This window comes from Acinonyx jubatus, chromosome B2 (assembly GCF_027475565.1).
Source record: "Acinonyx jubatus isolate Ajub_Pintada_27869175 chromosome B2, VMU_Ajub_asm_v1.0, whole genome shotgun sequence".
Classification (NCBI taxonomy): domain Eukaryota; kingdom Metazoa; phylum Chordata; class Mammalia; order Carnivora; family Felidae; genus Acinonyx; species Acinonyx jubatus.
In genome coordinates, this window is record NC_069385.1 from 79,764,275 (window position 1) to 79,790,157 (window position 25,883).

General features: G+C 35.7%; 1 pseudogene; it reads left to right on the forward strand.

Annotated features, from left to right (window-relative positions):
- The first annotated feature begins 25,382 nt into the window (after positions 1-25,382).
- LOC113598972 (uncharacterized) lies at positions 25,383-25,480 on the forward strand (annotated as a pseudogene).
- Positions 25,481-25,883: the final 403 nt, after the last annotated feature.

The window sequence follows — 25,883 nt, forward strand, 5'->3', positions numbered from 1 at the left end:
TTTTTTTGTCTATTTCTCTTTCCAGTTCTACTACTTTTTGATTTATGCATTTTGAAACTATCATTAGGTACATATACATTACATCATGTCTTTGTAGTTAACTGGCTCCTTATTATGTAATGTTTATTTTTCTTACTATGAATTCTTTGTTTCATATTAAAGTAGTGAATTCAGCTTTCTTTTGATTTTTTTCCTAATATATGTTCTTCCATTCTTTTGCCTTTTTTCATCCTACTTTTAACCTACCTATGTTTTAACATTTAAAGTGACTTTTTGTAAATGGCATTTAGTTAGGTCTTGCTTTTAATCTAATCAGACAATCTCTGTCTTTCAACTTGGATGGTTAGTTAGATCTGCATTTTTCAGTAAGATAGCAACTAGCCACATAGCCTTTGGACAACTTGAAATATGGCTGGTCTGAATTGAGATGTATTGTAAGTGTAAAATACCCATAAAATTTTAATAAACAGAATGTAAAATATCCCATTAATAATTTTTATGATGACTATATGTCAAAATAACAATATTTTACATAGTTTTTGTTACATATATTATTAAAATTAACTTCATCTGTTTCTTTTAGTTGTCTTTAATGTGGCTACTAAAAAACTTTAAATTACATACCTTACTCACATTATATTTCTTTTGGACAACACTGGTTTAGACCATTGTCATTCAGTTTCATTTTTAATCAATTTAATTAAAATCCACCATCTTGCTGGTTGGCTTCTATTTGTTACTTTTTCCCTTTTGTTTCTCTTTCTCTGTTTGCTTTTGAATTAATTTATTATTTAATTTTTTTTCCATTGCTGACTTGTTACTTACAATTTTTAAATTTTTTAGTATTTTCTGTAGAGTTTACAATACATGTTTTAGTTTACCACAGCCTACCTTTAAAGAATATTTTACTTCTTTTCGTATAGTGTAAGAATCTTATAGCAACATACTTCCAATATCTTTCTCCCTTCATTTATGTTATTTTTGTCATACATTTATACTTTTACATGTACTAAATACTCACAGTACATTGTTTCTATTTTTGCTTTAAAAATCCATTGCTCCTTAAAGCAATTTAAAATGGGGAAATATGGGGCACCTGGGTCGCTCAGTCGGTTGAACGTCCAACTCTGGCTCAGGTCATGTCTCGCGGTTTGTGGTTCAAGCCCCGTGTCAGGCTCTGTGCTGACGGTTTATAGCTTGGAGCTTGCTTCAGATTCTGTGTCTCCCTCTCTCTCTGCATCTCCCCTGTTCGTGCTTTGTCTCTCTCTCAAAAATAAATAAACATTAAAAAAATAAATTAAAAAATGAAATGGAGAAATGCCTTTCATATTTACCTTTATTTTCACTATTGCTGGAGCTCCTCCTTTCTCTGGATAGCTCTAGGTTTCTGCATGATATCATTTTCCCTCTGCATGAAGAATTTCCTTTAACATTTCTTATATCACAAGTCCACGGTAATAATTTCATTCAGCTTGTATTCTTATGAAAAAAATATTTATTTTGCTTTTGTATTTGAAAGATAGTTCTTCTGGGTAAAATATCCCAGGTTGACAGTTTTTTTCTTCAATGCTTTAAAAATGTCACTTCATTGCTCTGGCTTGCATGGTTTCTGATGTAAAATCTGCTTTAATTGTCATCTCCATTCCTTTTTATGTGTGTGTGCATTTTCTCTTGATACCTTTAAAGTTGTTTCTTTGATATAAGTTTTACACACTTTGAAGATGATATATGTAGGGGTTAATTTTTTGTATATTTTAGGATTTTTAGTATACTGTGAGAATTTTGGATCTAAAATGTCTTCTTTAATTTTTGCCATTATATTTTCCAAAACATATTTTACCCCATTATCCCTCTCTCCTTTTACAAGTCCAGTTACATGTATGTTAAACCATTTTTATATTGCCACAATTCTTGGATACTCTGTTATGTTTTTCCCACTGTTTTACTTTTTTAATGGAACTTTTTTTTTTTTTTAGAATGAGAGAGAGAACATGAACAGGATAGGGACAGAGAAAGAGGGGGGCAGAGGATCTAAAGCAGGCTCTGTGCTGACAACAGAGAAGCTGGTGTGAGGCTCCAACTCATGAACCATGTGACCATGACCTGAGCTGAAGTCCATTGCTTAATGGACTGAGCCACCCAGGTGCCTTTTTTTCTATGTGTTTTAATGAAGATAATTTTTATTCAGCTATTTTAAAGTTCACTGATTATTTCCTGTATCAAGTTAAGTGAGGAACACATTGAAGGCATTACATATCTCTGTTGCTTTGGAGGATTTTTTTTTTATTTCTAGCATTTTATTAGATCTCGTAGTTTTCACTTTTCTGCTAAAATTTCTTATGTGCTCATGTATGTCACCCACCTTTTCAAGTAGAACCTTTAGCATTTTAACAATAGCTATTTTAAATTCACTTCATGATTTCTGACCTCTAGGTCATCTCTGATTCTGATTCTGTTAGTTGCTTTAACAATGGGTTGCCTTTTCTTAGCTTTTTATGTGTCTGATAATTTTTATTGAATACTAGACATTATATGTAGAACAGTAGAAATTGAAGTAGAGGGCACCTGGATGGCTTAGTAGGTGAAGCATCTGACTTCGGCTCAGGTCATGATCTCATGGTTCGTAAGTTTGAGTCCCACAACAGATGAACTCGAGCCCCACTTTGGGTGAGCTTGTGCCCCACTTTAGGTGAACACAAACCCTGCTTCAGGTGAGTTGAAGCCCCGCTTCAGGTGAGCATGAGCCCTGCTTTGAGTGAGCCCCACTTCTCTCTCTCTCTCTGCCCCTCATGGAATTCTCTCTCTCTCTCTCTCTCTCTCCTTTTCTCTCTCTGCCCCTCCCTCACTTGTGCTCTTTCTCTCTCTAAAGAAGAAGAAGAAGAAGAAGAAGAAGAAGAAGAAGAAGAAGAGAATAAATGGAAGTAGATGTTACTTATATTTGGAAATAGGCACACCTCTTCTACTAGACTGAGTTTTCAGTGTTGATTCAAACTTGTCAGAAGTTAAACTGGTTTTGGTTTTGTTGTTTCTATGATTACAGTTTTCCACCAGTTTCAGTATCCTTTAGTAAGCTCTCCTTGTGGTTAGGGTTGGGGATTCTGTGCTGAATGTTTTTTTCCAATGATCCTGATATACCCTCAGCTTTCAGCCTTCCTTGTGCAACTATGGCACATTGGAGATATTTCCCCACAATCTTGCCTCCTCCCCAGTGGTAGCCTGCTATTGATTATTATTCAATGCTTGCTATCTGGGGAGGAGGCAGGAAGCTTCTCTGTTGTCCTGGTCCAGCTCAGTCTTTGTTATACTCTCTGTGCCTCAGCCTTTGTGATGGAGATTTCTCATGATCTTGTCCCTCTTCCCCATGACCGTCAAACTGTGCCTTGTATCCTTTAGTGAGTCTTGTTCAGACTCTGCTTCCCTGCCCCCCACTACATCCCAGTAATAGGAGTACTTTAATGGTATAGATTTATATAGGATCTGTGAAATAGAACTATTTCCTGACTAAGTACAGGGTATTTTTCTTTTACCCAATCATCAGCCACCCGTGGTACTTCAAATGTGTCCTGAGAGTATCATTGTTTACTGCTTCTACCTCCATGACTTAAAACTTTTATTCCATAGAGGTAAAAGATCCAAGAGAAGCTTCATGCCTTTTGCACTGGAGCACTCAATCCCCTTCAGTGATTCTGCACCACTGAAGGAAGTTCTTTCTGGTCTCTTGTCCTGCCCATAACCTTTTTTTGTGTGTGAGTTCCCAGTGGAAACCATGGAAAAGGGTTTGCAGGTTGGTACACACTAACATTGTGCTTGTGACTCTCAAGTAGGTATACTCTCATGCTAGCCCACACTTAACCTTTTTTTTTTAACCATTTCTTAAATGTTTAGCTAAACTCTTATTACATATGTTTATGGTGTATATCATCTCTTTTTCCCATGTTATGCCACAGATGAGCCAATTCTCACATTCTCTCTCTTTTTTGGAGGGGTCTGTCTGCTTTTGATTTCAGAGCTTATGGTTGCCCTGTAATAGCTCTCTGATAGGTTCAGGAAAATTTATGAGTTTGTAACTCATTGTTATAAACATGTTCGCATTGTTATGATAAAAACCGTATTCTTTCTACCTTTCTACATCTGAAGAAAAAAGCAGAAGTTTTCTTCATTGTTGCAAGGTGGGTTTTTTTAGGTTCTTTTTTTTCTGGGTATAGAAATCAGGGTTAAATTTTTTTTTCTTTTGGTTTCATTTCTTTAATCAACTTCTATTATCTTCTGGTCTGCATGTTTTCTGATCAGAACTCTGCTGCCATTTTTATCTGTATTGTTCTGAACATAATGTCTTCTTTATCTATGGGTGCGCTTAAGACTTCATTTTAATCACTGGTTTTTAGTATTTTAAAAAAATTTTTTTAAATGTTTATTTATTTTTGAGAGAGAGACAGAGTGCGAGTGGGGGAGGGGCAGAGAGAGAGAGGGTGGCACAGAATCCGAAGTAGGCTCCAGACTCTGAGCTGTCAGCACAGAGCCTGATGCAGAGCTTGAACTCACAAACCATGAAATCATGACCTGAGCCAAAGTTGGACACTTAACTGACTGAGCTACCCAGGTACCCCACTGATTTTTAGTAATTTGATTATGATGTGTCTTGATGTGATTTTCTTCATATTTTTGCTTATAGAGGTTCATTGAGGTTCTTAAATCTATGGGTAAATGTCATCAAATTTGGAGCAATTGTGGTCATTATTTTCTAAAATATTTTTTTGTTTTGCCCTCGCCTTCTGATACTCCAATGATATTCATATTATTAGACTATTTGATATCATCCCTGAACTCTCTAATCTCGTGTTTGTTTTTAAAAATTATTTCTCCAGGTGCCTGGGTGGCTCAGTCAGTTTAAGCGTCCAATTTTGGCTCAGGTCATGATCTCATGGTTCGTGGGTTCAAGCCCCAAGTCAGGCTCTGTGCTGACAGTTCAGAGCCTGTTTGGGATTCTCCCTCTCCCTCTCTCTCTGCCCCTTTCCAACTTGTGCTCTAAATAAATAGATAGATGATAGATAGATAGATATTTCTCTTTACTTCATTCTGGATAGTTTCTATTACTGCATCATCAAGTTCACTAATCTTTTTTCTACAGTGTGTAATATGCTATTAATCTCATTCAGTTACTTTTCGGATCTTGTCTGTTTCAAATCTGAAGCTTAATTTGCTTTTTAATACCTTCCATTTCTTTCATTCTCATGTTTATGTTTTCCTCCACTGTCTTGAACATACGAAACATATTTATAATAGCTACTTTAACATCCTTGTCAGTTAATTCTATTGTCTCTCTCATCTCTGGGTCTGTATCTATTGATTGATTTTTTTCCTCCTGCTTATGAGTTGCATGTTTTTTGCTTTTTTGCATGCTTAGAAATATTTGATTGAATACTAATGTAATTAATTTTTACATTGTTAGACACTGGATGTTGTTGCATTCATTTAAGTATTGTTGGGCTTGTGGCTTGGAATCAGTTTGATCCTTTTCCATTTGCTTTTAAGCTTTGTGAAGCAGATCTAGAATAACCTTTTGTGTAGGCTAATGTGTCCCCATTACTGAGACACCATCCTTCTGAGGATTTATTTAATTTCTATGTATTAGGAGGTTGTTCCACTCTAGTTATTTAGAACACAAACTACTACTTGACTATGTGAGCTCAAGGATTCTTCAGCTTATTTCTTCCTAACAGTTTTTCTTCAGTCCCAGGCAGTTCCTTCCATACATTCACAGATCAATACTCAGCCTCGACATTCAGGGAACCCTCAGAAGCTTTCTGGAGCAAGTCTCCCCCACCCAGCTGAAGCTCTCACCTCTTCAGTATTTTGCTTCACAAATTCTAGCTACTTTCATCTCTCTGAACTCCAAACTCTGTCTCTTCAACTGAGCAAGAATGCCAAGCTTTGTCCTGGTTCTCTCTTACTTTGCTATGGCAGAAAATTTTTTCCAGGCAGTAAGCTAGAGCAATAAAAGGGTTCACTTTATTAGTTTCCCTTCTTTCTAGGTTCAGTGTCTTGTACTGCCTATTGTCTAAATGCCTAAAAATTGTTTTGTCTTGTTTCTAATTGTTTAAAACAGGAGGATAAATACACTCATTTTTACTTTATCAAATCTGTCATGTGGCCAACTTAAAAGTTTCAAGGTATATAGAGCATGGTAAAATTTGTGTTAAGTCATTCTAATGGGCAAATATAGTATTAATTGGAAGAGAGTGAGATTAGGCACCAAAGTCGGGTTAAGATGTCAATAGTCCCAACAACGTATAGCAAGAACATGAATTCTTGGCAGTAGACATTGGCATGGTATATTATGCCCAAGAAGTAACAGATATTATAAGTATTTAGAGCACTAGGAACTAGTGACTGATTGAATCTAGGAAAATCAAATGAGATAATGAGCACAAAATTATTTCCAAACATCCATTTAAACATTGATTAAATAACAACTGTGTGCCCAGGATTATGATAGGTTAACAGACTACATATATAAATGATACATAGTACCTGGACTAAGAGAGTTAGCAGACTTATAAATATAATTTTAAAACAATGCAGGGACTGATTTGATGGAAATGTACACAAGGTACTATATTGCATAAATAATGGCACAGTAGCAGCTGAGGGAAGTCAAAGAAGCCCTTAAAGAAGAGGTCATACTTGAGATAGTTCTTGAAAGGTAAGTGGGAGCTCTTCAGGCAGGTAAGGACGAAAGGACATTGCAGGCAAAGAATAATAAAAGCATTGTGATTTCCAATAACAAAGACAATTTCACAGTGAATGAAGTATAGACTATGTTGGATAATTAAGGTATGTAAATATCAAAATGTAATATTATAAAAGAAAGAGGTTATTATTTCATTTCTAAGGATTGTTTCTCTACATATATACATACATCATGTGAAATGTATGAATAAGTTTTGGTGATGCTAAGGTACTCAAAGCAGAGTCCGTGTCGTTAGTTACATATAACAGAAGAAATCAATATTTATGTGTATTTTCAATCCAGGATACAGTAAATGCAATTACTTAAAATGTCTGCATTCATGTACTGAGATAATGTTCAAACAATCCATGCACTTGAAAAGAAATAGAAATAAATATTTTAAATGGCTCTAAGAAATAAAGAACTGTCTATATAGCATTCATTTTTTAAGTTTCCTTTATGTTGGTGAATTCCATTGCTACCCATCAAAAGAGTGTTCTTTTTCTTCTTTGCCTCCGTATTCCTAAGAAACATATAGAGCTCCTTCTTGATATTTCAATGTTAAGCATTCGGATGTTAACTTTGACTTAATCTACCTATTTTTCTTTTGGAATTCCCATCCTCAAGTGTGTCTGTGGTTCTCCTGTCAAGACTCTCTACTTAATCCTCTCCAGCAAATAAAGCTCCAGTCTGTTGCTGTATAGTAGGGGGTTAGTCACCTGCAGTGCAGAATGGTGGAGGTTTCTGTGGGTGTAGCTTCTTCTTAGATAGACTTTCAGCCAAGTCTGTTATTGCCTGACATTTACCTTCTCTACCAGAGGTGCCAGACACCCATTCCTGAGCCTTTGGGGTGGGGGTGAGGACAGGATTCTGCATTGTAAATCAGGTTGCTTCTTGGCTTTTCCCCACCACAGCTTCAGCTTTCATGAGTCGAAGTTAGTTGCCATTCGTCTTTCTTCTTTCCAGCTTCCTGTATTCTGATGCTATTGTTTTACTCTTGTTCTCTTAGTCCTTGTGGGTTCATACTTTATTTTTAAAAATCCATTTACTATCACTAGAGTGGTCTTCAGAAGGGAGCTGAAAAATGCATGTACTCAATACTTCCTTTTTAACTGGAAGTCCTTCAGTTCATTCTTTTTTAATATCTATGTCTTTGTATTTTATAATGTATATATTTGAACAATAATACATATAATTTATAAATAAATAAGTACCTTCTTTCACATGGCTCAATTTATTTTTTCTTCTTCTTACAGATAATGCTACGTGATTCTAAAGGTTTGGAGACCACGGGTTTCCTGGACTCTAACTGATGGAGTCTCCAGGACTCAGAGCTTGGCATTTTTCTCTTCTTATGTTCATACTCCCTCAGGTGATCTCACCTAGTCCTGATGTTAATGGCTATAAAATGCGTATATTTAGGAGCACCTGGGTGGCTCAATTAAGCATCCGACTTTGGTTCAGGTCAAGATGTCACGGATGGTGAGTTCAAGCCTCAAATCGGGCTGTGTGCTGACAGCTCAGAGCCTGGAGTATGCTTCGGATTCTGTGTCTCCCTCTCTTGCTGTTCTTCCCTCAACCATGCTCTGCCCCTCTCTCTCTCAAAAAGAAATAAACATTAAAATAAATAAATATATATATATATATATATATATATATATATATATATATATATATAAATAAAATGTATACATTTAGCCCTGACCTCTGCATTCTGCATTCAGGCCCAGATATCCAGATTCCCGCTTGATTTCTTCACCTGGATGTCTAATAGGTACCTAAGATTTAGTATCCAAATCAGAATTCTTGATTGCCACAACCCCACACCTTCCCCAAACTGCACCTTGCCCAGGCCACCTGGTTATTCAGTCAAAAAATTGTATTGAATATCTGTATGATTCCAAACTCTGAGAATACAACACTGAACCCAACTGAAAAGACTGCTGTCATACAGCTTATGTTCTTGGGGCAGGGGTGGGGAGACAACAAAAAATTGAAAAGCAAATATATGTCTTGTGTTTATATGCATCTACATTTATCTAGGTTGAGTGCTATTAAGAAAAATAAAGTAAAAGGAATGGAAAAGGGTGTGTGTGTGTGTGTTTTTTTTTTTTTCTGTTATGTCTCCTTTCCAGCTTCCAAAATTTTGTCATGAGCATCTCTTCTTTTGTTGTCTTTGTCTTTGTGAGTTCATGGGCTTAGAAGGTATTCATTTCATGGAGTTTGAGGAGAGTGTTGAAGGAAATGCATGTGTTCAATCTTCCATCTTCACCTAGAAGTTGAAGATTGTTAAGGGAATATCTTTATGAAAAGATGATATTCAAGCAGAAACCCAAAAGAAGTGAGGAAGTAAGCCATGAAGATATCTAAAAGAAGAGCAGTCCAGATGGAGGGAGCTGCAAGTGAGAAAGGTCCTAAAGTAGGAGTGTGCTTAATGTGTTCAAGGAACAGCAAGGAGTCGTGTTGCTGAAGTGGAGTTGAGAGGTGGGATGGAAAGGGAAGACTGTTAGGAAACAAGGTTGGAGAGGTGGCAAGGGACTAGATCCTTTATTGGAGGCCATGCTAAGGATTTTTATTTTTATTCAGAGTGAAATGGAAAGGCCTTGGAAGGTTTTAAGCAGACATTATTAAAATTACTTTTTAAGTAAATCACTCTGGCTGCTATATAATGTCTTGTAGGAAGAAGAAGGCAGAAGCAGAAATACCAGTTAGGAGTGGATAAGGCAAGAGATGATGATGACCTGAGCTAGAGTGGTGGCAAGAAATGTGGTGAGAAGTAGCAGGATTTTGGATATTCTTTGAAGTTAGAGCCAGCAGAATTTTACTGACGGACTGAGCAACAGAGTGCCAGCCATATTCTAAGATATTTTACTTAAACACATAGAATTACGATATTACTGGTGATGATGGTTGTATGTGGAACAGATGTGGGAGGAGTGCAGGGGACAGGAGCTCAGTTTGACTTGTTAAATTTGAGATAACTGTTAAACAACTAAATGGTGACGTCAAATGATTGCTGGATGTATGAGTCTGGGGTCTCAGGGAGCAGGCAGGTAGAAGATACTTATTGGGGCTTATCAGTGTATGAAGAGTATTTAAAGCCACAGAGCCTGATTGGATCAACAAAGGAGTGAGTGTAGACAGAAGTTCCAATGAGTGAGATTGGGAAGGTTTCAACATTAACTGATTGGGAAGATGAGGAAGAACCTACTGAGCAGACTGAAGAAAGAGTGACCAGTGAAAAAGGAGAACCAAGAAAGGATGGTCCCTGGAAGAAAAATAAAAAGTATCTCAAGGAGAAGGGAGTGGTTGACTCCCTTAAATGCTGCTGAGAAGGTGAGTAAGATAAAATCTGAGAAACGATCATTACATAAACAATGTGAAGGTCATTGAGGCCTTTGACAAGGTTATTTCCATGGAATGGAGGGAGTAAAAACCTGAATCGGAGTACTGCAGATGCCAACTGATGACTCAGGAAAGACAGGAATTATCTGTTGAAGCAGTGCTCACAGTTAGGCAAGAAACACAGGATCCAGGGTTTAGATGCAGATGGTTGTCTCAGGTAGAAAACCAGACTATTCATCCATTGCAATGAGAGGTAAGGCTGAAGGTTCATTTTGCAGTGGTTGGCAGGTGTGATCAGAAGTGTGGAAGTTCGATTTTTATTGAAATAGAAAGCAGGTCATTATAAGCTGAGAAAATGGGGAATGGAGAGGGATTGGAGGTTAAAAGAGAGAAAATAAAGTGTACAATAGTTATCTGAGAGAGTAGGAAGGTTAATTAGCTAGGAAATTATAGTAGGATTGCATGGCAGAGCAAAGGTCCACTCAAATTTTGAGGTCATGAAGAGAATCAGTTAGCCTGAGCATGTGATTTTTCTCTATCCATGTTTCATTGTTCCCATGCAGATGAAGAGTCAATGGAGATTTAGATTTGAGCAGGTTTGGGTTTTGCCAGGAAGAAGTGATGGAGAGGTGCAAGGGAGCTAAAGGTGTGTCAGTGTGGTGAGCCATCTCAGCAAATGCACCCTCAATCACTTGGTAGCTTTACTCGAAGACCCAAGAAGCAATTTTGACTCCTCCCTTTTTCATTCCCCAAACCAGTATATATATACATTGGAATCTATCACCTTTTCTCAATCTCCATGGCCCCTGCCGTGGCCTAGCCACTTGCCTCCTCTTGGTGCCAGTGTCTTGCCTATCTAACTGGTCTCCTTGCCCCAACTCTTATTACCAACTTACTACCATGCAACCCATCCTCAGCACAATAGCCAGAGTCACTTTTCTTCACTCCAGCCTTTTGTGGCTTCCTAATGGATTTCCGTTTTAATCCAAATCATTGCCATGAAGGTCCTTGTTCCTCTGCCCACTTGTCCAAATCCTCTAGCACTGTTTTCTCTGATGACTGTTCTGTCTCAGCCACTTTGGCCTCATCTTTGGTTCTCAAACATGCAAACTTTTTGTCTCAGACTGATGCAATTCTTTCTCCTTCTACCTGGAATACTCTAACTCCGGCTCTCTAATTGGCCACTTTTACTTATTTTCCAAGTCTTAGATCAAATAGTAACTTCCTCAAAGGAAACTTCCTTGAGCTTAATACTTAAAGTAGTCTTACCCATGTACTCTGTATCACATCACTTCATTTGTTTTAATATTTACACAATATGAAGTTATCTAAATATATTTGTTCACCTGTATACCCCAACTAGAATGAGGGTAGGGACTTTGTTTCTTTCATTCTCCTCTCCAGCCTTAGAGCAGTGGATCTCAAACTTCTTTATCTCAGGAAATTTATACTCTTAGAAAGCATTCAGGACCCCAAAAAACTTTTGCATATGTGAGTTATATCTGTTATGAATCTACCATTAGAAATTAAAACTGAGAAATTTAAAAAATTTTAAGTATTCTTTTATTTTTAAATAATAAACCTATTACATGTTAACATAAGTAACATTTTTATGAAAAGTAATTCTATTTTCTAAAAATATTAGTGAAAACAGTGGTATTTTTCTTTATTTTTGCAAATAACTTTACTTTCTAGTATAATAAAAGACTTCTGGATTCTTATATCTATTTCTGCAAAATCTGTTGTGATATGTTATGTCGGTTAAAATCTGTCCTCAGGGCACCTGGGTGGCTTAGTCGGTTAAGCATCTGACTCTTAATTTCAGCTCAGGTCATGATCTCACGGTTTTGTGAGATCAAGCCCCCCCACATTGGGTTCCCTGCTGGCAGCACAGAGACTGCTTGGAATTCTGTCTCCCTCTCTGCCCCTCCCCCACTCATTTCTCTCTGCCCTTCCCTCTCCCCTCCCCCACCCAAAATAAATAAATAAAACTTGAAAAAAAATCTGTCCTCATACTGGCTTGTAGTTGGAAAGGGAAGAATATTTTATAGGTTTTTCAGACATCTGTGTATATTTTCTTTGATACTACACGAAAACTCAGCAAGTAGTAGTTCCTTAAAGGCCAATTGCAACATGGAATTTGAAATCATATCAACTAACTTTCTCTTTTTTTAAGTTTATTCTGAGACAGAGAGAATGAGCAGAGGAGGGGCAGAGAGAGAGGGGAACAGAGGATCCAAAGTGGGCTCCATGTTGACAGCAGAGAGCCTGATGTGGGGTTCGAACTCACAAACCGTGAGATCATGACCTGAGCTGAAGTAGGATGCGTCACCAACTGAGCCACCCACGCACCCCTCAATTAATTTTTTCAATGTCCATTAAAATTTATTGGTCTATTTTAAAATTTGAATGGATTGTTTGCCTATGTATGATTTTGTAACTTTATGCATTGGTCATTTGATCATTTATGCAGATTTTTTAAATGTTGAAACATTTTATTATATAATATCAAAAAAAAATCACATTTGGTTCTGACCCCATCAGAAAAGTATTGGGGAGCCATCAAGCTCATGGTAGTGAATAAAAATTCTCCAAAATTCTAATTTTCATTTGGAAGCTTTAGTTTTTTATTGACATTAACTGTTGCTTCTTTTGAAATGAAGTACTCACTTTTTTCATTTTTGAGAAAATATTTGCCAAATATCCAAGTCTGATAATCAGTTTGTCAGCCAGTTGTTCTTTCAATATATAACGATATTCCATGAAAAAATTGATTGTTTTTTTGGCAAAAGTGCTTTTCTTCAAGATGACCATTGTACTTCAGTATGTATACTTTGCATTCTATCACAGAATATTAAAAAGTCATATCCAAGTGTTAGATTTAATAAATTAATAATTTTATTGCCTCAGCAAGAAGACCTTAATGAATAAAGCTGGTGTTTTTTTGTTTTTGTTGTTTCACTATGAGTGCATGTCAGTGAAGAATACAATGACTATTGGCACAGTTTGGTGCTACTGTCTGGATTCATGCTAAGATACTGGGAAGTTTCACCTCTCGAATTGCTTTTGCACCATCAGTGCCAACGTCAACAGAGTTGAAAAAGCAAATAACATCTTAAAATTGTTATAAATAGAATTCTTCTCTTACAGCCCTTCTGAAAGGGTCTCAGGATCATAGGGATCTACAGATGATCCTAGAATACCTGATAGCCTACCATATGGTAGGAAGTCAGTAAAAATTTTATAATATAAATGAGGGATTAGATTACTCTACTAGTTGAGTGTATTATTATTGAATCAAAACTCTTTATTATAAAAATAAGTCTTTATTCTAAAAATAATAAATAATAAGGATTTTTCACTTTGAGGGATATTATGAGAGGCAAAATAAATAATCATTTAATTAAAAGTACTATCGATATCTATCTTTACACAGAGCTGTGTAGACATTGAACTTCATGCACAGATGAAGTTTGTAAACATATCTTGTTTGGGGGCACCAGGGTGGCTCAGTCAGTTGAGCATCGGACTCTTGGTTTTGGCTTGGGGCATGATCTCGTGGTTCATAGGACTGAGCCCTGAGTCAGGCTCTGTGCTGCGAAGCCTGCTTGAGATTCTCTCCCTCCTCTCTCTCTCTCTCTCTCTCTCTCTCTGCCCCTCCCCACTCACTCTCGCTCCCTCAAAATGAATAAATAAACATTAAAAAATAGAAATAAACAGACCTTTTTTTAAGGAGTTTATAAACACTACAGATATACAGGGCATAAATGGGGCTGATATTGAACATATACATTAAGTTGGTTAATAATGCCAAATTTGTAGAGAGATAATTACATTTTAGATGAGATATCATTAATGCTTCAGTTCGTTAGGGAGAAAATTTAAAATTCTACTAAATGATGTTAGAAGTCATTTGAAGATCTGGGGGTGCCTGGGTGGCTCAGTCAGTTAAGTATCTGACTCTTGATCTTAGCGCAGGTCTTGACCTCAGGATGCTGAGTTTAAGTTCTGCATTGGGAAAAATTGGCCAGTTCTATGATGTTAAGTGTGGCTGGGGTACCAACAACTTCTTCATACTTGAACACTGCCATTTTGGAGAACAATCTGGCAAAGTATTTGCAGATGTACCAATTATGTTTGATTATCCAATCACACTTCTAAAGTAAAAGGGAGAGAGAGAAACCTTACAATAAGAAACATGTAAGAGAGTACGTTTTTTGTTTTTTAATTTTTTTTGGGGGGGGGGACAGAGAGACAGAGCATGAACGGGGGAGAGGCAGAGAGAGAGGGAGACACAGAATCGGAAACAGGCTCCAGGCCCTGAGCCATCAGCCCAGAGCCTGATGCGGGGCTCGAACTCACGGACCACGAGATCGTGACCTGGCTGAAGTCGGACGCTTAACCGACTGCGCCACCCAGGCGCCCCAAGAGAGTATGTTTTTCACAACACTGTGGAAGCAGGGAATTGGAAACAACCTCGTTGCCTACCATTAGAGAAAGGAGAAGGCTGTGGATGAACACTGCTGAATATGACCCCGCAGTTAAAAACAACATCACTCTTAAAACATAATGCTTGGAGAAAATGGAAAAAAATACATGAGATCTATTTGCATACATTTTAAAATCCACACCAAAAAAAAAAAAAATACTACTTATTTCCAAAGACACATTTAAACTTAAGAATACACATTAAACACATTAGAGCACTTATCTGTTGGGGAGGGGAAGATAGGAGTGAAGAATGTGATCAGGGGAAGAAATCCATTTAAAATTGCTTTTTTGCCTTGCTCAGATTAATGATGATACTGTGCCATGGACCAGAGAGTTAGATTAACTCAACCTCTGCATTTATCACACCGTCTGAAACAAACAACAAAACAAACAAACTAGATATATATATTAGGATAGTAGCAGAGTCATGTAGTGAGTATATTTGGACAAGGATAATTAGAAAAATTTGCTATCTACCTAGGTTGTGATAATTCATGTGTGTTAGCCAGAGAACTGTAGAATTGAGAGCTGAGAGAAAATCTCAATAGTTCAGACTTTTAGTTTCCTGATTGCAAGTATATCTGTTCCCTGCCAAAACCAAATTGATGTGTTGTCTATTTTTCTATGGAAAAGTCATCAACAAAAGAGACTTCACATCTTCTTTTTATAGCTTATTTTAATATTTAACAAAAAACCCTATCAATAAATTCTTTCTTATGTGTGTACTATATTTTCATGGTTACTTTCAAGTCATTTATCAGAGAAGTTGGATAAAAGTCGCTCTACATTTTTCTTATGATAATGCCTCATGTATTAGGAGGCAATTATTGTCTCCAAACTAATTAATTCCAACTCCTTCTACCTGTTCTCATGGGTCTTATTTATTCACCGCTTTAATCATATTATTAAACTATTCTGAACTTCCCCATTTCACGGCATCCTCAAGGTGAGGAGACATAAACTAGATGCAATACGAACTCCACAATGGCCCAATGGGTGCCTAATTGAGAGAGAAATTACTTCCAACTATTGCTATCATGAGTCCTTAAAGCTAATATCTAGTGGCTGGTAAATCTCATCAACCATTTTCTTTATGCATTTCAATTATAACAATCCCTTATATGTGTACATGTTATTGTTAAAAAGCACTATCTTACTTTATCTTCCAACAACTCAGTAGTGACAGGAAAGATCTCCTCCTTCTCATTGCATAGATGAGTCATGTGAAGTGCAAAGAGGTTAAAGTAACTTGCTTGATGTCGCTGAGCTAATAGGTTCTGGGGGTAGAACTTCTGATTCTCAGTACATAGAAAGCATGCCTGATCTCAAACATGTAAAGAGCTTGAGGGGGAGGCATTATAGAGTAAGAAAAGGTACATTAATTTGTTGCCAGAGGATGTGGATTCATACCCTAGCTCTGGCATTGGCAGCCATGTGACCCAACAGGGATAATAATAGGCTGGATGTGAACATTATTGGTTAAGGTGTAATGAGCTCCATAAACTTTGATTTTCATGTTTTCTTTGTTCTGATGATTTTAATACATCTGACTTTAAAAAGTTATTCCCAAATAATTTTCCTTTGCTTGTCTGCTCCCACATCACCAGTGTATTCTTCTGGAAAATACGTTTCTTTCTGTTGCTAATAGTTGTTTGGTTTTCTTCCTGTTCACCTGGGAGCAACATTCCCTTGCTCCTCTAAGATATTTACTAACAACATTAGGAAATTATGAAATACATTTGTCCTGACAATTTTGTCCTCCCTTAGATTATAAAACAACGCAGTCTCAAAATATTTATAGACTATGAACAAAAAGAAGAGGAAGAAGAAGAAGAAGAAGAAGAAGAAGAAGAAGAAGAAGAAGAAGAAAAGTATGCAGTTGAAGATGGAGTGAATGATCACAGGAATTGAGGAAGAAATATTTTAATATCAATCTAACTTTTGCCATGTCTAATGACTTTTTGAACTTTTAAAAGTCAGCATTGGTGAGAGTATTGGTGAGCAAAATTTCAGAATATGTCAGTGATTCACTATTGCAATACTTTATTTTATTGAACCTAATTATAATACTTGTACACCAAATTTTCACAACTGAAGCGTCACAACATCTTCACAGATTATAAGCAATGCATAAACTTTATTTTTTGCTTTGTAGGGGACATCTGGAAGTGTATGATTAATAGTCCTCTTCTAGAAAATGCCCCCTTTCACTCACATAATTAAATTGGTCCAGGGCCTCTGCCCATGTTTCCAGTGTTTCCTCAGACTCAGTGATTCCTAGCTTATTATTTGGTTGTTCAGTATTTCCTTAGATTACATAAGCCAATTTAATTTTTCTGTCGCCTTAATATGGTAAAATTGATATCTCTTTTGCCATCCAACCAACATCTGCCACAATTATGGTTTACATGGTTAAGATGGTATCTGTCAGATGGGATGCTGAGCTGAGTAGACCAAGTGGGAAAATGTAGAGTAGGAATAAGGGGCTCCTTATTAAACTAGCAACAAAGAAAAAAAATCATGGGACATATGCATGCAAGAACTTTACCTAGTGAGTATTAAAGAATCTGTAGTCAAGGCATCAGCAACATAGTGTTGAAAGAACAACTAAGTAAACTGTCTGATTACTTTCTCTGCTTTTATAGATACTATGAGTTGTTGTTATAAAGTTCCCATTGATTATGTCCCAATTATTGCTCTTATTTTTTGCTTCAAGTCTTTAACTCTTTCAAATGTGCTGCCATAGCTGTAATATTCAAAAGGAACACAGAAGATCTGAGAACTCTTGCTTCAGATTCTGTCTCCCTCTCTCTCTGCCCCTCCCCCACTCCCATTCTGTCTGTCTGTCTCTCTCTCTCTCTCTCTCAAAAATAAATAAATATTTTTTTAAAAAAGCAGGGGGGGGCGTGACTTAGTCGGTTAAGTGTCCGACTTCAGCTCAGGTCATAATCTCAGTTCATGAGTCCAAGCCCTGCGTCAGGCTCTGTGCTGACAGTTCAGAGCCTGAAGCCTGCTTGAGATTCTGTGTATCCCTCTCTCTCTGCCCCTCCCCATTCACACTCTGTCTCTGTCTTCCTCTCTCAAAAATAAACATTAAAAAAAAAAGATCTGAGAATACAGACTGATTTACAAAATGGCAAAGAAAAAAGTTGAAACATACTATATTTTCTCCATTCTAGTTTTCTGTCTTCACACTTAATGCACCTAGAGTTGGGTTATATTTTACAGTGATATTTTCTTAAAACCCTGCCAGCCATCAGAGAAAGAAGGGGAAAAAAACAAAAAACAAAAACAGTACATTGTCATTGTCTGTGCATGTGCCAACCTGTATTTAGAAGGAATCTGTTCAATCTTGTTATTTGCTGTTGAATTTTAAGTTAAATGGGGATCTTGTTTATGTGAAGTGAAAGCCATTAACTAAAGCATTGAACATCTATCTGTCAAAAGCTCCCAGCTGGCTTAAGAAAAGTAATTTTTAATTTACAAAAAAAACTATGATTTTACCCAAACAGAAAATGCAGGAAAAACACATATTCCTCAATGTGCCTAGGAAATTCTATCAAGCCTTAAGACGTTAAAGAGGTCAAGGTTTGGGCAGGAACTATGAAATGCAGTTGGTCATTATGGTATTATCCATAACTGAAAATACCCAACATAGTGCAGACTTCTTAGATGTCAGACATGCAGAAAATTTACTCTCAAATTCTGATTTGCTGCTGAAAGAAAAAAAAAAGCCTAATTATATGGATAAAAGATATTGGCAAGTTAAAAAAATATCTTCATTTAATATAGTTTTTTTCCTCCTTAAAAGCTACTGTAAAATGGATGAGGTGTCTCAAAATTGCTGGCAACTTATAATTGAGGGATTCATGTATTTTTTCTGTGCTTCCAACAGATTGCTAGTTGTGACTTGAGTATGTTTTTCAAATATATGGTTCTAAAAAAAAATGTGGTTGAATTAAATATACCCAGGTCCAATTGAATTGCTTAACAAATAATTTTGTTTTCTTTATCCTCTAAAACTTCTAGGACATGATTAGTTAATACACATTGTAGATTGACGGTTCTGTAAGTTTCTGCCACCGTATTTTTAAAAGTTATCTTTTAAAAAATGTTTTAAAAGTTTTTATAAGAGTTTTCCACCAGGAGGCCTACTGAAAACAATTGGTGATCATTAAATGAGTTCCACTGCCACTCTTTAAGAACTGTCATAGAAGGATGCCTGGTTGGCTCAGCCAATAGAACATGTGGCTCTTGATCTTGGAGTTGTGAGTTCAAGCATGTTGGGCATAGAAATTACTTTAAAAAAAAATGGTCACAGAGATTGGAAATTAATTGGGATTGAAACAAGAAGAAATCTCCAATTTTAAAATATTTGAATGTCCTGGCTCTGGAAAAATTGAAAACTGTATGCTTTGAAGATAGTGATAATTGAGATGATAAGATCATTACTAAAGCAAACAATAAATAGAGCCTGCCATTACTGGTCCTTTTATATCCTTGTTTTTCTTCCAGTATCACTTAGCCCAACCAGCAATATTTAGGTGATCTTTAGCTCAGAGTTGCAACACTATTGGGACATTTTATTTTATAATCTTTTATTTAATTAAATTTCATAGCCTATCTAGAATTTGTTTCTATGTCAGGAATACATTGCTTTCTTAGATCTTTCATATTGTTTTATGAATAACTGTCATGATATGTTAAAGTCAGTATGACCTTCTGTAAATAAAAATTTCATTATGTAAAGATGTTTAATTTTTTAAAAGCAATCCAATACCTTTGTTTATCAAGACCTTAGTAAAAAGCAGCATGGAGTATTGTAGCTTGATACTAACAGATCAGATTCAGTTCCTTTGATCTGCCTGTTTCCACAGGGATGGATCTTAAAATAGTCCCCATATCATGCTAAGATATTGCAACTTGTCACTTTTGCCACCTGTGCCACCAACTGCCCACCATGTTCAAGGGAAGCCACATGCAAGCACAACCAGACTTTATTATCTTTATCGTCATCATGGTCCATAAAATTCAGAGAACACATTAAAAGCATTCCTTACAATCATATACTGCTTTTGAGATTATAATTGCTGGTATTAAATTTAGCTTTTTTCCTTAACTTTAACATTTTATATCAATTTTGCATAGATAAATGATAATTTCCTTTTAGGATAAAAAAATACTTCACCCAACACAATCAATACAATGGACAAACTTAAATAATGATTTAAAGTAATAACTTCAGAAAGAACATATATAAAGGATGAACTTCCATTTAAAGACTTGGCATTTTTAGAAATCAATATTCATTCATTTACAAAATTTAAAAGAAATGTACTCTTTACCAAAACAAAGAAAGAAAGAGAGATTTCGTAGAAAAGTTTGGAATCTCTAGCTCTTTTTATTGTATGGAAAAATTGGCAAATAAGACATATCTTCAAATATTAATAATGCAGTAAAATACTTCAGTGATGAAAGGATATACCTTGAAATATATTTTATTTTGGTATATTATTGACTCTGTTGTTATGAGTGACCTGCTTTTTTGATATATACTGCTTAATTCTGGAGTTGAAATCAAAATGGGAAACTGCCAAAGAGAGAACTGAGTTTAAGTTGAGTCTGAGACATGGCATGAAAAACAACGAATGTGATTGGATGAAGAAATACTCTTTTGAAGGATGATTTCATTGTTACCCTTCTTTTTGCCAAAGAAATATCCCCAAGCATCAGAAATGAAGCTAAAGGGAGCTTTAGATCAAAAGATAGTGTTTAATAAACAGATTCAGTAATAAGGAGGGGGGTGGTGCCTGGGTGCTTCAGTCAATCAAGTGTCCGACTTTAACTCAGGTCATGATCTCATGGTTGGTTAGTGGAGGCCCCCATGGGTCTCTCCGCTGTCAGTGCAGAGCCCGCTTTGGATCCCTGCCTCCCTCTCTCTGCCCCTCACTCACTCACACTCTCTCTCTCAAAAATAAATAAAAACATTAAAAAAAACACACAAGGAGGTGGACTTCTCTTATGAACATAAGCTTTTTTGACGGTTCCACTTTGTTAGAAATGACATAGAAATAATAATACTTCCCCTATATAATGATAGACCGATTTATTACAGAGTAATTAAAATGACTAGCCTACATTTTGAGATTTAGTGTTGCTTAACTGGACAGGGAAAAGTAGCAAAGACATGGTTGGCTGTGAGGAAGAAAAATATGACTTTAAAAAATCATTCAAGTCTTGATATATAGTGCAATTAATCTTATCAAACTTGCTTTATGATTTAGCAATACATTGGTTAACTAACATCTCCTTGCTTTCACTTAAAAGGTTAACCATGTGGATAAGCAACCTTTTCTTTCTTTTTTTAAATGTCAGTTTCCTAGAAAGTTTTTCAGCTTTGAGCAAAAGTTTCACCTGAATATATATTTATTTACATGGTTTTAACGTGACAGAAAAAAATAAAAAACAAACACAGGAATGGTTATATTTTTAAGGCACAAGAAGAGCTGATTATCTTGGTGTTAAATTACCAGCTATAATTTGGGTTGTGGCAGGAGATCACTGGGCCAAAAAATGTCCACTCTGAGGCTTGAGTGATAGAGATTCTTAATTTATTCTGAGGATAATTTTATGGGGGTGTAATTCTATATTACTTTGACAGTATGTCTGGTTGTTCTATTGCTCCCCTCTGCAGTCAGACTATGTGAAGGACTCATCATTTAACACTCTCTTTGAGTATAAATAAAATTTACGGATTCTACGTACAGAAAGTATAAACACATATACAACATTTGCATACAATTTAAAAATGTTCTTAGATTTCAAAGCACCTGTGTATCTGGTCCAGGTTAAGAAACTATTCGGCAATGATACATATGCCATGAACTTGCCTTTTCAGGAAACAGCCTTTCCTTGCCACTGAAGTCTATATATCTTCCATAATGTGATATTCTCAGCTGCCAGTAGGTATAATGCTCACTGGAAGATAGAACGGCAAAAGAGAGGAGCTTTGCCTGCCAGTATAAACCCCAGAAGGGTACATGCCAGCACACAAAAGGAATGAACAAGCCCTAAATATTATAGTCTGTCCTCACGGACAGCCCCAAAGAAGTCAAACTTAAATTTGCCTAATGTTCAAATTTTAGCTCTTGATTTTATGGTAGATTTGATCGACAAATGTATACTTTACATAAATAATTGTAGAAGAATTTACATCTTTCCTTGTCTAAATGGTTAAGAAATATGTCTTTATGACTTCTCAACTAATCAATATGGGGGGAAAAATGGACACAAAAGAAAACATGGCTGGTTTCCAACCTTTTTTTGCAAAAGCAGTACAGTGGCAAAGAAGAATTAGGCACAGCAGTTAACTCTTTTGCTTAGGTTTTTTTCTTTTTCTTTAACTTTTTTTTTCTTTCCACAATTAGGGAATGCATTCATCATACAAAGTCTTACTGTCAAATTGATCCCAATAGCTTACACTGAAGACCTTTTATAAAGCTGATGGGTAAAAATTGTATGAGTCAAGCACCAAGATGAATACAACAATGAAAAGCTTTTTTCTCCTCTCGGGGGAAAGTCAGATTTTTTTAGTGTCAAAGTTTTAAAATATTACTAAAAAATAAGCATAATGTAAGAGAGATAAGTTAGTCAAATTTGGGTGAGGTAAATATTTTTAAAGTGGAAGAATGTACTTCTGCTTCCAGCCAAAATGGAATAGCAGGGACTGGATTTACTCTCCTGCCTAAAACAAATTAAAAAACTGAATAAATATATGAATTGTTGGTTTTCAAGAAATTGGACTTCGGGAAACGAGTGACAATGATCGATGAAACAGAACACAAATGAGATGAGCACCAAGATTTCCCCCAGCTTATTGCCTATAAACAGACATGAAGTCTGGCTATCAATAAAAAAGTACAGAGGCGCCTGGATGGCTCAGTCAGTTAAGCGTCCAACTCTTGGTTTTTGGCTCAGGTCATGATCTCACAGCTCATGAGTTCAAGCTCCGCAGTGGGCTCCATGCTGACAGCACGGGACCTGCTTGGGATTCTCTCTCTCTCTCTCTCTCTCTCTCTCTGCCCCTGCCCTGCTCATGCTCTTTTTCTCTCAAAATAAATAAACTTAAAAAAAAAAAGTACAAAGCATACTAAAAAGGCTAACCGCCCCAAAACAATAACAACAATAACAACAACAAACCCAAAACAATTTGAAGAAATGGCAAGCATCAGAACCAGACATGCCAGGTATGTTGGAATTATCAGACCAGGAATTTTAAACAACTATGATTAATATGCCAAGGACTCCAATAGATAAAATAAACAGAATGCAGGAACAGATAAAAAATGTGAGCAAAGATATAGAAATTTGGTTCTAAGAAAGAATCAAAAAGAAATGCTAGAGACTAAAAAAGAAAAAATACTGTAACAAACATAATAGAATAGAAAACACAATAGAATATCCAAGGACTGTGGGACAACTGCAAAAGGTATAATGAGAATACCAGAAGGAGAAGAAAGAGAGAATGGAATAAGAGAAATATTTGAAAAAATAATGATCAAGAATTTTTCTCTAATGTCAGACACCAATCCACAAATCCAGGAATCTCAGAGAATACCAAGAAGGATAAAACCCAAAACTCTTACACCTAAACATATCATTGTCAAACTACAGAAAACCAAAAATAAAGAAAAAATTCTGCAAAATTCCAGGGAGAAAAAACACCATACCTATAGAGGAAAAAATTTAATAATTATATCCAACTTCTCCTAAGAAACTATGTAAGTAAGAGAGTAGAGTGAAATACTTAAAGTATTAACAGAAAAAAAAAATCTACCTGGAATTCTGTATCCTGTGAAATTATCCTCTAAAAGTGAAGGAGAAACAAAGACTTCCTCAGACAAACTGATATTAAGGGAATTTGTTGTTGATAAATGTGCCTACAATAAATGTTAAAAGAAGGTCTTTAGTGAGAAAGAAAAAAATGTGGGTTAGAAACTTAAATCTACATAAAGAAAAGAAGGGCAGTGAAGAAGGAATAAATGAAGATAAAATAAAAAATTTGTTTATCTTATTCTTAATTGATCTAATAAGTTTGCTCAAAATAACAATAGCAACAATGTATTTGATGATATATTCCTATGTATGTATGTATGCCTAGGTTATGCATACATATAATTGTGTATGCTTATATATAAGTGAAATGTATGATGGCATATATAGGATTGATGGCATAATTAGGATTATTTTGTTATTATAAGGTATTCACACTATCTGTGAAGTTGTATAGAGTAATTTGAAAGTGGACTTGGATTAGTTGTAAATGTATATGGCAAACTCTAGGGCAACAACGGAGAAAAGTAAAAAAAAAATACCTCTCTCTCTCTCTCTATATATATATATATATATGTATATATATATATAAAATTGATATGCTACGAAAGGAGAGAAAATGGTACCATATAAAACGTTCAATTAAAGCCATAAAAAGCAGAAAAAGAGTGGAAGACAAAAATAGGAACAAAGAATAAAGACAAGTAGAAGAAAGTAACAAATATGGTAAATATTGATCCAACTGTATCAATAATCATTTTGAATGTCAGTATTCTAAATGCACCAATTAATAGATGGAAAGACAAATATAAATTAAAAGATAATTGGGAATTAAATATAAATTTAAAAACATATAAAGACAAATATAGATTAAAACTTAGTGGATGGAGAAATATATGCAGTGTGAACACTAATTAAAAAAGAACAAGAGTAGCTATATTAATTACAAACATAGCAGACACCAAAGCAAAGAAAGTTATCATAGATAAAGATAGGCATTACATAATGACAAAGTCGTTAATTCTTCAAGAAGACATAACAGCCTTCAATGTGTATTCACCTAAAACAGAGTGTCAAACGACATAAGGCAAAACTGACAGACTGAGAAAAGAGAGAAATAGATGGATTTGCTATCATGGTTGGAGACTTCAATACCCCTCTACCAGAAATGAACATATTCAGCAGGCAGAAAATCAGAAAGATACAGTTGGACTCAACAACACCAACAATCAATGACATAATTGACAGCTATATCCTATTTCATCCAACAACACCAGAATATACATTCTTCTCAAGTTCACATGGAACATTCACCAAGACAGACCACATTCTGGGCCATAAAACACACCTTAATTTAAAACAATAGAAATCTGGGGCACCTGGGTGGCTCAGTCGGTAGAGCATCCGACTTCGGCTCAGGTCATGATCTTGTGGTCCGTGAGTTTAAGCGCTGCATCAGGCTCTGTGCTGACAGCTCAGAGCCTGGAGCCTGTTTCGGATTCTGTGTCTCCCTCTCTCTCTGCCCCTCCCCTGCTCATGCTCTGTCCCTCTCTGTCTCAGAAATAAATAAAACATTAAAAAAAAATTTTTTAAACAATAGAAATCAAACAATGTCTGCTCTCAGACCACAATAGAACTAAATTAGAAATCAATAACAGAAAGATAATTGGAAAGTCCCAAAATATATGGAGATCAAACAACACACTTCTAAACAACAGAGGGATCAAAGAAGAAATATTAAGAGAAATTTTTTAATATTTTGAATTAAATGAAAATGAAAGCACAATTTATCAAAACTTGTGAAATGCAGTGAAAGCAGTGTTTAGGGGGAACTTTACAGCATTGAATGCATACATTTCAAAAAGATAAAAGAGCTGAAGTCAACAATACAAATGTACACTGAGAAAACTGGGAAAAGATAAGCAAATTAAATCTAAAGTAAGCAGAAGAAAAGAAATAATAAGAATTAGAGCAGAGTACTCACTTCAGCAACACATATATTTTAAAAAGTGGGAAAGATACAGAGATTAGCATGGTCCTTGTGAAAGAATGACACAAATTTCTAAAGTGTTCCATAGTTTTTCACTATATTGTACACCTGAAACTAATATAATACTGCATGTTAACTGTATTGGAATTAAAATGAAAATGTAATTTAAAAAATTGTCACAGATTACATAAAAAAAGAATTACAGCAGAAATCAAAACAGGAAAAAATGGGATACCAATAGGAAAAAATCAACACAATCAAACCTGGATCTTTGAAGAGATCAATGAAATCAATAAGCTTCTAGCCAGACTAACAAAGAAAAACAAGACACAAGTTGTTAATATAAGAAATGAAAGAGGGGACATCACTACAGATCCTATGGACATTAAAAGGATAATAGAGTAATACTATGAAAACTTTATTCCAACAAATTTGAAAAATTAAATGAAATGGACCAATTCTTTGAAAGACACAATCTTCTAAAACCCACACAAG